This window comes from Heteronotia binoei, chromosome 4 (assembly GCF_032191835.1).
Source record: "Heteronotia binoei isolate CCM8104 ecotype False Entrance Well chromosome 4, APGP_CSIRO_Hbin_v1, whole genome shotgun sequence".
In the NCBI taxonomy this organism is placed as follows: Eukaryota; Metazoa; Chordata; class Lepidosauria; order Squamata; family Gekkonidae; genus Heteronotia; species Heteronotia binoei.
The window spans coordinates 122,396,461-122,411,860 of NC_083226.1; positions in this window are offsets into that span (position 1 = coordinate 122,396,461).

Below are 15,400 nucleotides of genomic sequence, written 5' to 3' on the forward strand. Positions count from 1 at the left end.
TTTTGTTATAGCACCTGTATTATCTTAATGTTTTAATGTATTATTGTCTATATCTGTTTTAATTGGTTTTATGTAATGTTTTATTGATACGTAAACTGCCCTGCCCTCTCATGGATTGCTGCCTTGACATGGCGAGAGGCCTTGCGCGGTTCAGTGAGGCTGTGGGCTATGCCATGCAGGGCCACCCAAGGTGGACAGGCCACAACTGAGAACCCAAACAAAATGTGATCCATTGGAGAAGGAAATGGCAAACCATTCCAGTATCCTTGCCAAGAAAACCCCATGGACAGTAACAAAAGGCTAAAAGATATGGTGCTGGAAGATGAGCCCCTCAGGTCAGAAGGTGCTCAATATGCTACTAGGGAAGAGCAGAGGGCAGTCCAAGTAACCACAGAAAAAGTGAAGCGGCTGGGCCAAAGCCAAAAGGACGCTCAGCTGTGGATGTGTCTGATGGTGAAAGGAAAGTCTGACGCTGCAAAGAACTATTCTGCATTGGAACGTGGAATGTAAGATCTGTGAATCAAGGTAAGTTGGATGTAGTCAAGCAAGAGATGGCAAGACTGAAATATCGACATCTTGGGAATTAGTGAACTAAAATGGACGGGAATGGGTGAATGTAACTCAGAGGATCACTACATCTATTATTGTGGGCAAGAGTCCCATAGAAGAAATGGTGTAGCCTTTATAGTTAACAAGAGAGTGAGGAAGGCAGTAATGGGATAGAATCTCAAAAATGACAGAATGCTTTTGGTCCGTATCCAAGGCAAACCATTCAATATCACAGTAATCCAAGTCTATACCCCAACCACTGATGCAGAAGAGGATGAACTGGATCAGTTCTATGAATATCTACAACACCTTCTAGAACTAACACCAAAAAAAGATGTCCTCCTCATCATAGGGGACTGGAATGCCAAAGTAGGAAGACAAACGGTAACCAGAACAATTGAAAAGTTTGGCCTTGGAGAATAATTGAAGCTGGGCAAAGACAAAACTCTTTTTGTCAAGAGAACAAGCTGGTAGTGAACACCCTCTTCCAACAACCTTAAAGCAACTCTACATATGGACATCACCTGATGGGCAACACAGAAATCCAGTCAAAGATGGAGAAGCTCCTTACAGTCAGCAAAAACAAGACCTGGAGCTGACTGCAGCTCAGATCATGAGCTACTCATTGCAAAATTCAGGCTTAAACTGAAGAAAACTGGGGAAGCCATTAGGCCATTCAGGTTTGACCTTGATCACATCCCTTATGAATATACAGTGGAGGTGAAAAGTAGATTTAAGGAACTAGAGTTGATAGACAGAGTGCCTGAAGAACCATGGATGGAGGTTCGTGACATTGCACAAAAGGCAGAAATCAGCACCATCCCAAAGAAAAAGAAATGCAAGAAAGCAAAGTGGCTGTCTGATGAGGCTTTACAAATAGCTGAGGAAAGAAGGAAAGCGAAAGGCAAAGGTGAAAACAAAAGATTCACCCAACTGAATGCAGATTTCCAGAGAACAGCAAGGAGAGATAAGGAGGTATCCCTTGAAGGAACAATGCAAAGCAATAGAGAAAAATAATAGAATGGGAAGAACAGGAGAACTCTTCAAGAAAATTAAAGAAATCAAGGGAACGTTTTGTTCAAAGATGGCCATAATAAAGGAGAAAAACAGTAGGGACCCAACAGAAGAAGAAGAGATTAGGAGGAGGTGGCAAGAACACACAGAAGAATTATACAAGAAGGATTTTAATGTCCTTGACAACCATGACAGTGAAATCGCTGCCCTTGAGCCAGACATCCTGGAGTGTGAAGTCAAATGGGCCTTAGAAAGCATTACTAACAACAAAGAGAGCGGAGATGACGGTATCCCAGTTGAGCTATTCAAAGTCCTAGAAGATGATGCTGTTAAAGGGATGCACACATTATGTCAACAAATTTGGAAAACACAATAGTGGCCACAGGATTGGAAAAGGTCAGTTTATATTCCAATCTCAAAAAAAGGTAATGCCAAGGAATGTTCAGACTATCGCACCATTGCACTCATTTCATATGCCAGCAAGGTCATGTTAAAGATCCTACAGCAGTATATAGATCGGGAACTACCATAAGTTCAAGTTGGGAGAGTAATGCTTAGTTAGTAGTAATGCTTTCTAAGGCCTATTTGACATCACACTCCAGGATGTCTGGCTCAAGGGCAGCAATTTCACTGTCATGGTTGTCAAGGACATTTGGAGAGGTAGAGGAGATCAAATTGCCAACGTTCGCTGGATTGTGGAAAAAACACAAGAGTACCAGAAAAACACCTATTTCTGTTTCATTGACTACACTAAAGCCTTTGATTGTGTGGATCACAACAAACTGTGGCAAGTCCTTAAAGAGATGGGAGTACCAGACCACCTCACATGTCTCCTGAGAAACCTGTATAAGGGTCAAGAAGCAACTGTCAGAATGAAATATGGAACAACTGATTGGTTTAGAATAGGAAAAGGAGTTCGACAAGGATGTATATTGTCACCTTGCATATTTAATTTATATGCAGAGTACATCATGGATGAAGCACAAGCTGGAATCTGTGCAGGAGGGGGCTAATTATGGAATCCCTCAACTCAGTATAAATGCTACAATATAACAAAACATGAGGTAAAAATCCGGAACCCTGGCCCTACATAGACAATATCCCTCTTGATGTGAAATTCTCAAAATCTACCATAAAATATTGCTGAAGGCAGAATGTTAAACTAGGAGAGAGCAAAAGCTCTGTGGACTTGTGGAGATTCAAGAAGGAATAAATAGGGAGCAGGAGCCATATAAATTGGCACTATATCATTTGCAACAGGGCAACATGTTCTGTTTTTTAGAGAATGCAACAATATCCAGCAGGCCCTGATCCAGCAATCTAAAGGCTTATTGTTTCCCTAGCATTAGGAGGAAATCAAACTTTTCTGCAGAACAATGTGCAGCCACTTATTTAAGTAGGAGTCTGATAACGTGGTGTACACATAGCTAGGATGATAGGATAAATGAAATGATAGGATAAATGAAAGTACAGCCAGAATTTCAAAGTCTGTGTATCCAAGCTCTAGTTTCCCAAAGACCTAGTCCTGTTTCCAAAGACATGACATGACTACATATACAACATGGTCTTGGACACCCAAGATAGGATGTAGAATGTTTGGACCTTTTCTACAGAGTGATTTAATGCATTGACCCAAATGGGAACATGAAAATTGCTGGGTTCCACATTTAACTTTAAATGTACAAATGGCTGCACAGACACATTGACCACCATGACTGAAAAAGAAAGTACCACAGCAGACCTACTGTGCAAGTGGAAACATAAACTTGGCACAGCCCACTTGCACAAGACATTGAGCAGCACCTAGGCTGCAATCAGATGAGCACTTTGATCTGTTGTTGTTGCTTCTCTTCAATGGATTTAAAGTGCTTGTCCAAACTGCCTCCTCCAGCAATCCCATTGGCCACCAGTTGCAATCATCCTGCCAGGAGTTTTAAGCACTGCTTCCCATAAACACCTATGCACATGCCCAGAAGGCAAATGATTAAGAAGAACTCCCCCTGCCCCATGCCATCGCTGCTGCATCTGGCAAATTGAGTGCTCCAATGTGGTTGCTGAATCTAATTGAATCTAAGTGAACCCACAGTAAGGCGAGTTAAGGGGGAGGATGTCTAATCAAAACTCTCTGTTTCAAAGAAACCCAGCTAATTTAGAGGCCACTTCAGAGCATGATAAGCTTGACATCTGATTACAGCCCTAGTAATCTTCTCTCTGTACCATATAGTGTCCAGAAAGTGGTTACGCAAGACCTTTCACAAGCATAAATACAAGTGGAAAGGCAATAAGTCTGACTTAGTGCAAATGGGTGCTACAATCTTTTTCATGTGTTTATACTTGCAAAAGAGCTCCAGCACAAGTGGAAATGTTGCACTGGGTCCAACCCTTATGCCTCACTGGGGAAAATGCTATTCATCTGAGAAACAGGGTCTGCAAGCTAAGAAGTACATTTTACATCCAGAAAATGAAATATACCTGTCTAAGTATGGATAAACTTGATAGACATACTGGCAATACTAATATTAGAAAAAAGAGGATCAATGACTCTTCATGATAACAGCATATAATGCCTCAAAATATATCTATTGATGGGAGGCCAGTGTGGCTGCGCCTTGGAAAATCTGGACCTGGTGCTGCAAGCTGTAGTGAAATGACTCAGGCAGAGTCAACTGAAACTGATTCCATTGAAGACGGAGGTCCTGTGCCTTGGTCGTGATGGTTTGGAAAGAGAGATCCCTTTGCTGACCTTTGATGGGGGACCTTTAACACCAGCTTCTATGATTAAGACTTTGGGAGTGCTCCTGAAGCCTCAACTGACAATGGAGGCCCAGGTAGCAGCCACTGCCAAATCTGCATTTTATCATCTTAGGTGGATAAGGCAGCTGGTTCCATACCTAGAGCACAGTGACTTGGCAACAGTGATCCATGTGACGGTCACCTCAAGATTAGACTACTGTAATGCCCTCTACATAGGGCTGCCCCTGACGCAAACTCGGAAGCTGCAATTGGTGTGAAACGCAGCACCCAGGTTGCTATTGGAGCTACCTCTATGGGAGCACATTCAACCTGTGCTGACGACACTGCACTGGTTGCCTGTAGCATTCCGAGTTCGCTTCAGGGTGCTGGTTATGACCTTTAAAGCCCTATATGGCCAGGGGCCTGCTTACTTCCGGGACCGCCTCTCCCTATATAAGCCCCAAAGAGCACTAAGATCAAGGACTCAAAATTTTCTTGTGAACCCCAGGCCAAAAGGCACTCGTCTGGCTACCACTGGAACTTGAGGTTTTTTTGGTAGCAGCCCCTGCCCTCTGGATAGAAAGTCCAGCTCTGCTGTTTCCAGAATTTTTCCCACCAAGTCCATTTCCATGGGAATTTCCTGAGATTTTCATCTCTGTGCCAAGAGAATCCTGGCTGCTGTGTTGAAATGTGCTAACAAATGTCTCATTTCTTTGGAATAGTTCTCAGGAAATATGTTCAATAAAAATAGTTATGGTTTGAGTTGAATCTGTGTCTTCATAATCTTCTGTAGTATTTCGTGTACCATCTTCCAGTAACCCTTCACCGTCTCACATGTTCACCACATATGATAAAAAGAACCAACCTGTTAAGTACATTTCCAACATTTTAGACATATTAGTATAAATCTTACACAATTTCTATGGAGTCAAGTACCATCTATAAAACATCTTATACAAATTTTCTTTAAAAGTTACTGACCTAGTTAATTTAACATTGAACTTCCACAGTCTCTCCCATTCTTCTAATGTGATATTGTGACCAAAATTTTTCACCCATTGAACCACACAATCTTTTACAACTTCGTCTTGTGTCTTCATTTGAAGTAGATATGCATATAATTTGGAGATTAGTTTTTCCTGTAGGCCCAAAAATATTTTAGCAAATGGATATTGTTCTGTATTGAAACCTGTCGTCTTGTCTTTGGCATACCTAGATTCAACTTGCATTCTCAACCACCAGTTCATTTTGTTGTTCATATTTTCCAACTCTTCTCTGGTTTTCAACTAATTATCTTTTCCCAACAAATCATCATATCTATAATTCTGATTTTGTTTTAGAAGATTTGGATGAGTAAATGCTTCTACTGGAGAGTCCCATCTTGGAATTTTTTGATAAATTCAGATTTATAACCATGACCACCTGTGGTACAAAGATTTTCGAAACCAATGGTTCTTAAAATAGGAATGGCCTTCAAGTCTTTGATACCATAAATATGCATGCCATCCCATAGTGAGATCATGTCCCTCTAACAACAATTGTCTCTTATCATTCAATAATATCCAGTCTCTTACCCACAAAAGCACAGAAGCTTTGTAATACAATTGCCAGACTGGAAGGCCCATGCCTGCTCTTAATTTGGACTCTTGCTATGTCTTTAGTTTGATTCTAGGTTTTTTGCCTTGCCAAACATATTTGGAGACCAGTGTCATGGGTGCTGGGGACCCTGCAGAAGAAGCTGAGCCTGCAGAAGAAACTGTGCCCCTGCCACCCTCACCAGTGCCCCTGCCACCGGCACCAGTGCCCCTGCCTCCTACTGGAGAAGATCCAAGCCCCCCTGCCTCGCCCTCTCATGTGGCTCGTGTGCGTGACCGCCTTCGTCAGGACCTCAGGGATCGGAGGAGGGCGGCACGCTCACGAGCAAGACGCTCCCTGAGCCCTGAGTTCTAAAAGGATCCTGGCCCCTCTAGGAGTGAGGATGCTTGAGTCTCAGCAGGATCCTGGCCACCCTCTGAGTCAGCAATTAGTCCAAATGGGCAACAGACAGCAGAGGGCTATATAGCTGTGGGCTTTGGGAGAAGGCTTTGTGGAAGCAACTAGTCACTTACAAGATGTTCTAGCATCCACTTCGGCTTCTGACTTTGGCTTCTGGACCCCTTGACGTTGGCTTTGACTTCTGGACTCCCTGACTTCGGCTTCTGAACCTCTGACCTGCGATACCTGGACTGTGATTTGGTTTGGCGCTTTGAACCCTCTTTGCTCACCAGCTACAGACCTTGGACTGCCCCTGAACTTTGCCTGGCCTGGCCCCAGCTCGTGACAACCATCTTGTTTAGTTCTTGAAAAAAATCACTATTTAAAAATACTGGAATAGTTTGAAACAAGAATAAGAGCCTTGGAAGAATATTCATCTTTATTAAGCCTATTCTTCCCATTAAGGATAGATTCAGGTCATGCCTTTTTTCCAAGTCTTTTTTTTATTTAAGTAGTTTATCATAATTGTCTATTTTAAAATTGCTACATTTATTTGAAATAAGGACACCTAGATATTTGATTCTTTTCTCATACAAAACCCCTGATTTTTACTGAAAAGATTGGATTTGTTGCATCGTCATATTCTTTGTCAGAAATTTTGTTTTGTGGTTATCGATCTTCAATCCTGCCCAGTAGCCAAATTGTGTAATCTTGTTTATAAGGCAGTCTATTGAATCTATTTGTTGCTCTAGTATAAAAACTAGGTCATCTGCAAAGTTTATATTGTTCATCTTTTATCACAGCTCCCTTGATACTTGTATCTTCCCTTATTTGGTTATTCAGTATCTCTAGGGATAAAATAAAAAGTAAAGGTGACAATGGACAGCCTTGTCTTGTACCTTTTTGAATATTAATTGCATCTGTTAATTTGCCATACACTGACACCCTTGCACTTTGAGATGAATATATTGCTTCTACTGCTCTCAAAAAAATTTCACCATATTCCATACCTTTCAGTTGCTGTAGCATAAATTGCCAACGAACATTATCGAAGGCCTTCTCAGCATCCATGCAAAGACACTATTTCAAAACAAAAATTCTTAGGTTCCCCCCTCCTTCTTAGGGGTTTTCCTGCCACAACTACTGCAGTATTCTACCAGCCACCTAACATTGCCCCCAGTTTGTTTATTAGTTCTTCATCTCTTTGAGATTACTGAATAGATAAGGCTGTGAAAATCTGTTCAACAGTTATCCATTATATGAATAGTGGAAGTAATCTGAGCATTCATTACATGATCACAAATACATTGAATGATTGCAGAACATGCACAACCCCAAAACTGAATTTTTAAGGGAATGCATATACATTACTGAAGATGGAAAATATGCATGTTGACCTTTTCAGACAAGATGATGACCATGCATAATACGTTCTTCAGCTGTGTCGGAAACACAATGCCTGTAGAGTGAGGAATCAGAATACAATCTGAGTAAAACTGGCAAAACCACACTTGCTGAGGATTGTTGACAAGATGCCCTACTGATAGGACTAACCTTACAAAGACAACATTTTCTGTTCATTGCATTACCCTTAACAGGATTCCTTTCTTGATAGTACCTCTTCTTTTTCCTAGGACTTCCCTAATAAATTCTCATATACTAAGCTACAAAGTTCAGTTTCATTTTGTAATATTGCAATTCTATCTCATCATTCAGTGCTTGGGGGGGGGACTAACTTCATTTGATTCTTACATATACATTCTCTTCTTCCAGGATTGCAAGCACTAGTTTCATGAAATGATGAATTTGTGCAATTGTCTTGTACCTTTTTGAATATAAATTGCATCTGTTAATTCACCATTCACTGACACTCTTACACTCTTGCTCTTTTTGGAGAGCAGTATTGCTTCTACTGCTCTCAAAAAATTTTCACCACATTCCATACCTTTCAATTGCTGTAGCATAAATTGTCAATGAACATTATCAAAGGCCTTCTCAGCATCCAAGCAAAGACATTATTTCAAAACAAAAATTCTTAGGTTCCCCCCTCCTTCTTAGGGGTTTTCCTGCCACAACAACTACTGCAGTATTCCACCAGCCACCTAACATTGCCCCCAGTTTTGTTTATTAGTTCTTCATCTCTTTGAGTTTACTGAATAGATAAGGCTGTGAAAATCTGTTCAACAGTTATCCATTATATAGATAGTGGGAGTAATCCTGGGCTGTAGGTCAAGACACATTTAACAGCTCATAAGAATATCAACAGCAGTAGTGAAGCCAGCGTGATGTACAGAGTTTCAGACCTGCAGATGTTCTGGACTAACCTATTGATGTATTTCTAGGCCATGGCTGAATTCAGAAGGACTACCCCATTATATGCTCAAGGAAGCTGGGGAATGCCCAGTGAAATTTTAGATCCCCCACCCACCCCACTTTTAAACAGCAGATCATGCCACATGTCAAACTGCTTTTAAAACTGAAGGGACTTTTCCATACCAATTTGTGATACGGCACAGAAGTCCTGTCATTCAAAGAAAAAAGTCAAGAATCCCACTGATCTCTACAATAACTCTTTGGATCCCAATCCATAAGTCCATTATGCAATAAATGCATGTTTTAATTTATTTATTCTATGAGGTCCAGTTATCTCCTCTCAAAACAGTTCTTCTGTTATGAAAATGTTTTCTTTCTTTTCATCCTAGGATTAAAACTGCAAAATTTCACAGTTTGGAAAATGTGTTTTCCTCCATCATATTGCTTATTAGTGTTGTATGTTACATGGAATGTGGTTGTAGGAGTATCACAAGCACCTTTGGGATAGTGTCTGTGGTACTGATATAGGCTGTTGTCAGATATCAAGCTTACTGTGCTCTGGAGCTGCCTCTAATTTATCTGAAATTGTGAAATTATGACATTAAGAGTTTTTATCAGATATCTCCCCTTTAACCTGCTTTAATCATTTATCTTCTGGGCACAAGCACAGGCACTTACCAGGAGCAGCGCTTCAAACTCCTGGCAGGATGGCTGCAGCTGGTGGCTACTGGGATTGCTGGAGGAGGCTGATGGGATTTGTAGTTCAGCATGGGGGAAGTGGTTTGAAAGTCGGGGGGGGGGGAGAGAATGAAAGAAATAAGCCTCATTGTGAGAATGGAGCTCTCTCTGGTTTAGCTCCCTCCTCACAATAAGGCTTATTTCTTTCATTGTCTTCCCACAAGTACTGCTTGAAGTGCATATCTGCTTATGCGCAAATCAGTAACACAGAAAAAATGGTGGCAAAATAGGAAGTCAGTGATCTGACTTCCCAAATGGCTTCACAACACAAGAGCAATCACACATCCATAGAAGCACTGTGAAACCAGTAGGATACATAAATACTGGACTTTCTGAGGTGTTGGGAAAGTCTGGGGTGAACACAGGGGACTGATGATTGTGGGATGGGAGACAGATGTTGCTGTCTGGATAAGCAGTTTAAATCTATTGAGGAGAAGCAGACAATGGATCAAAGTGCTTATCTGATAGCAGCTACAGATTACATTTCCTCTAACTCCTACACACACACACACAATGCTTGCATGTTTTTATGAACTTCTTTCAATGTCTTTAGTAGCTGGACACTGCCCCATGTAAAGACAGTGCAGTAAAACTATGCAGTGTTTAATTTTTAAAAAACCTAAAACCACAAGCCTATCACTAGTAATTACTCTGACACTGCCCTAACATTTTATGAATCCCTACTGATTTTTTAAAAAATTGTTTTCTAGGTTCACACCCACTGTCATGCAGTTTAGCACAAAGGTGCTCATTTTTAAAAAGTTAAATGTATCAGGAAGGTTTGCAGTGGAATACCAAATAAGCTGACAGCTGTGCTTTTAGTTCTCCCAACCTTTGTCAGCAAGCAAAGGCCTCTGCGGTGCCTGAAATGCGCAACATTTACTAGAATTGTTGGGTTGATGTCCTTTTCTTTTGCAGGTTGAGATTTGCAGAAAGGTCCGGCCCCTTCCCAGCCAAGCCGGCTTGCCGGCTCTTAGGCTGGGGGCCGTCTTTGCCTCCTCGGAAGGAGGGAGGGGCGACATCACCCGACATACGGGTGCTTGTCCGGGCGCGGAGCTGGGGCTATATAAGCCCCGGCTCCCGCCCCTCTCCACGCAGTTGCTATTCGGCTCTCTGGGTGAGAGCCACGTCGTTGCTGTGCGTCGGCGAGGCCTGGGCAGCGAGGGACTTCGGCGCTGAACAGCTGATCGGCGGCGTTGTTTTTCTCGCGGCGAGAGGCGCGTGCGGCGGCTGCGAGGCGCTGCGAGGCTGAAGCGCAGTATTGTTGTCAGGGGCGGTCTGGGCGGGAGGCCTGGTCGGGCAGGGCCGGCGCGGCAGCTTCCGCATTGCGCGGCTCCTTGTGAGGCTGAGTTTTGGCGGCATTGGTAGGTTGAAGCCACTGCCATTCTTTCGCTCTTAAGCAGGGCAGGCGCAGCGGCCCATCGGTGAGGGTAGCGCAGGCGGCTGGCCATTATAAGGCGGTAGCCTTTCCCTTGGGGGGCAGGGGCCCAGTGGGATTCAACGTTTTCTCCCATTCCTGGCCATCGGGGTATGCTTGGCTGCTCCCCTTTTTGCAAGGGGAATTGGGCTTCTGTTTGCCGGGTAGTGGGGTGAATTACTGCCCCCCCCCTCGTTCTCTTTGCCAGAGGATAGGCTGTGGCCACCTATTTCAACTGCTGGTTGCTGCCTGGTGCTGGGGCTCGTTCAAGTCCCCACCCCCACCCCATCCCCTTCCTTTTCATTCGCGGGGTAAGGAGTTTGTGGACTTGGGGAGGCTGTTTTGGGGTGGTGCCGTGCTCCTCGTCATTGGATTGGCAGTCTGGGGGCTGACCCCAGTTACCACACTTCCCTTTCATCATATTAGTGGAGGTGGGTGGGGCTGAGAGGGGCCTTTGGGGAGCTGGTGGGCAGCAGCTTTGTTTTTCTGCTGTTTAACTTTCCAGGATGGCACCTAAAAAAGGACAGGGCAAGTCAAAGGGCAAGCAGCCCGCCCGCCCACCCCGTGGGCGGGGCCAGCAGAGACCCCCAGCTGAAGAACAGGGGCAAAGTGAGCGGGTTAGACTCGCTGTTATGAGCCAGCTGGATGCCCTTGAACAGGACCACGTGGCCAGGGGTGCTCCCATTTGGGAGGGGCGTCTACGTGCCACTGGTCGGTCGGCTCGGCTGACTTTTGAATCGGAATTGCTCGCACGGCTGTCTGCTTTGCAGGGTGGGCCGTCTGAGCCTGAAGCGCCGCTGGAACCAGACCAGGAGGAGAATCCAGGCGAAGGCCCATCGGGGGTGCCATCCGGCGGTGGCGCATCTGGCAGCGGAGGGCTGCAGCCCCCTGGAGGTTCTGGCGTCTTCCCGGGGGATGGTGGTAAGCCCCCTATTTTGCTGGTTCAGGGGTGGCCTTGGGGTCCCATTCAGCCCCCCCCGCCGCCGTTGGCGGGCGGGGTGGTGTGGGGGCCTGGGCAGATGGGAGTTGGTGAGCAGTTGGGTCCGGCCCAGTCGTGGGCTTGGGGTTTGCATACACCTGGCTCGTTGTCCAGTCCAGTTCTTTCTCCTATTGGTCAGCAGGTGGGCACCGCAGCGCCACTCGCAGCCCCTGCCTCCCTGCCCACCCCTGGCATTTTGCCTTGGGGTGGTCAGCAGTTGGCGCAATTTCAGGGGGCATGGCCGGCAGCTCAGGGGGGTGGGTGGTTCTACCCCCCAAACCCTTACACAAGTATCCCTTTTCACGTTCTCCCTTATGGCGACACCTCCTTGCCTTTGGGGGATCATTTGACAGCGGCTACGCGTGAGAAAATTCTCCGCGGGGAGTATGTGGACATGTTTAGTCTCCTTTTCAGAGAGCTCGAAAAGAAAAGTAAGGACGAGCTTGATGACAGGGAGAAGGAAAAGCTAAAACGCAGGAAAGTAGACAGGTCTTGGGCAAACTGGTTGCCCGGATTTCTGATCTATGCTGGAGTCATCGCAAGAGCACAGCCGGCTCGGGCGGTTCCCCTTTTTCAGTACATTGACATTGTCTATAGGGCTTATACGGACTTCGTTGGTGCAGCATGGCTGCAATATGACGAAGCCTTCCGTATGAGGGCTGCCGTCAATCCTGGAATGCCGTGGGACCAAATAAATCAACAGCTGTGGTTGCAGCTTATGGCCCCGGCAAAACCAAATGCCGGAGATAGGTCCGACAGCGGCCATTTAGTGCAGCGATTGCACCAGCAACAGCAGCAACAGTCTACCGCAGGTGCCCGCGTGTCAGCGGGCCAGCCGGTTCAAACCCGGCTGGTGTGTTGGGAGTTCGCCTCCAAGGGCGTGTGTCCCAGGAAGCCCTGTAAGTTCTGGCATGAATGCCCGTTTTGCAGTGGAGCCCACGCGCTTTCGGCCTGTAGTAGGTCAAAGCCCGGAGCGGGCGGTAAGCGCCCCGGTGGCAGCGGCGGGGGTCAGCAGCCACCTGGAAAAGGGGCCCAGCCCCATCCGCCTGCCGGCTCTCAGTAGGTTGTTGTGTGCATACCCGTGTAAGGCAGATGCTAGATACTTACAGGACGGGTTTACTTTGGGGTTTCGGATTCCATACAGGGGGCTCAGGGCCCCCTTTTTAGCCCCCAATCTAAGATCAGTTGTTGGATTTGAACATGTGGTCCGGGAGAAAATAGCCAAAGAATGTCAGGAAGGCAGGGTCCTGGGGCCCTTTGATGCCCCGCCGGTTCCCATGTTGAGGGTATCCCCTTTGGGGGCTGTGCCCAAGAAGGCAGCGGGTGAGTATCGGATCATTCACCACCTGTCTTATCCCAGGGGAGCATCGGTGAACGATGCTATCCCCGAGGAGCTTTGCTCAGTGCGCTATACTTCCTTTGACCAAGCGGTCGAAGTAGTTCGGGGCTGCGGGGTTGGGGCTGAGATGGCGAAATGCGACATTAAGTCTGCATTCCGCCTCTTGCCTGTTCACCCCGAGGACTTTGAGTTATTGGGTTTTTCCTTTGAAGGAAAATTCTATATGGATCGGGCATTGCCGATGGGCTGCTCCATTTCCTGTGCTGCGTTTGAGCGATTCAGTTCCTTTTTGGAATGGGCGCTCAGGGACAGGACTGGGGTTAACGACACGGCGCATTACCTGGACGACTAACTTTTTGTCGGTCCAGCGGGATCTGGTCAGTGCGCCAGGTTGTTAAGCTCCTTTCAGGAGTTAGCCCTCGAACTTGGGGTGCCATTGGCACATGAGAAAACCGAGGGTCCCAGTACGGTCCTTACTTTTTTAGGCATTGAGCTGGACACTTTGCAGCAGACGTCACGTTTGCCGGAGAATAAGGTCTCTGACCTTAGGGTCCGGTTGGCCACTTTGAAGGGGCAGCGGAAGGTTTCCCTGTTGGAATTGCAGCAGGTTGTGGGCCACCTCAACTTTGCCTGCAAAGTGGTGGCCCCTGGCAGGGCCTTTTTGCGACGCTTGTGCGACGCTATGGGCCGGTTGCGCCTCCCCCACCACAGGGTTCGCGTCACCGCTGGAATGCGAGCGGACCTGGAGGTTTGGGAGGAGTTTTTGCAGTCATTCAATGGTGTTTCCTTTTGGAGGGAGGCCCTGAAGATTGAAGCAGAGCTTCAGATTTCTTCAGACACATCCGGCTCCAGTGGGTTTGGGGTCTATTTTAGGGGCCATTGGTGCGCTGAGCAATGGCCCGCTGAATGGTTGGACAGCGAGCTCTGCAGAGATCTGACGTTCCTGGAATTTTTCCCCATTTTGGTGGCTGTTTGGCTTTGGGGGGAGCAGCTTGCCAACCATTCGGTTCTTTTTTGGTGCGATAACATGGCCGTAGTACATGTTATCAATTCATTGACTTCCAGATCCATTGCGGTCATGAATTTGGTCAGGTCTTTTACCCTGCGCTGCCTCCGGTTGAATGTTTTATTCCTGGCAAGGCACGTGCCGGGCGTATGCAATGGTGTGGCGGATGCTCTGTCTCGCCAACAGATGGAGCGTTTTCGGCAACTGGCCCCAGAGGCAGATCCATGGCCGGCGGAAATGCCTGCGGAGCTCTGGAGTCTTGGGAAAAGGAAGCCGGTAGGGCCATTCAGTTGGCGCTAGCCCCTAGTACAAAGAGGGCGTATGCCAGAGCGTCCGCCCAATTCCGTGAGTTCAGGAGTGCTGTGGCACTTCCGGACTGCTGGCCGATTCCCGCGGTGCACATCATGCAATTTTGCGTGCACCAAAAAGAAAGAGGCCTGGGGTTGAAAACTATAAGGGGACAATTGGCGGCATTGGCTTTCGATAGTAAGGCCCGCAGCCTCCCGGAGTTCACGGGGGATTTTAGAGGGCTGGGCACGGGAGCGGGCCCGGCGAGCAGATGACAGACAGCCTATCTCCCCGTCTGTCCTCCGGGGTTTGTTTGGGGGCTGGCCTAGTGTCTGTTCTTCCCCTTTTGAGGCGGCATTGTTTCATGCCACTTCGCTGTTGGCCTTCTTTGGGGCCTTGCGGGTAAGCGAGCTGGTAGTGCAGTCAAAGGCTGACACTTCTGGGAGGGCGCTCCAGGCCGGGGACATAAAAATTACCAATAGTCAGCTGTTTCTGACGATTCGCCGGTCCAAGACTGATCAGAGGCAGAGGGGATCCGTCATCACGATCGGCATGTGTGAATTATAGGAATTATGTCTGGTCAGGGCTGTTCGTCGCTACGTCCAGCTTAGGGGTGAGGTCCAGGGTCCTTTTCTTAGGCATGATGACGGCTCCCCTCTCACCAAATATCAGTTCTGGTCGGTCACAAGTAAGGCCCTAGTCCGCTTGGGTCTGAAGGGCATCAAATTTGGGACGCATTCCTTTCGGATTGGGGCGGCCTCCACAGCTGCGTCAATGGGCTACACGCCCTCCGCCATCCAGCATATCGGCCGATGGCGGTCTGCGGCTTATAAGTCTTATGTACGCCCCCTGGTCACCTAGTGGGTAGGTGGAGGGTTTGATTTGTTGTATCATGTATGTTATGCTGACGGTTATTTGTTTTTTCAGGTGCTGTGGCTCGTGGTGAGAGACGGTGGGTTCTCATCTGCGGACACAGCATGGTTTTTTGGGCTGCCCATTTCGCCAGACGGTCTCCTGTGGGCACCCAGCTTGGCCTCAGTGCGTGGGCTA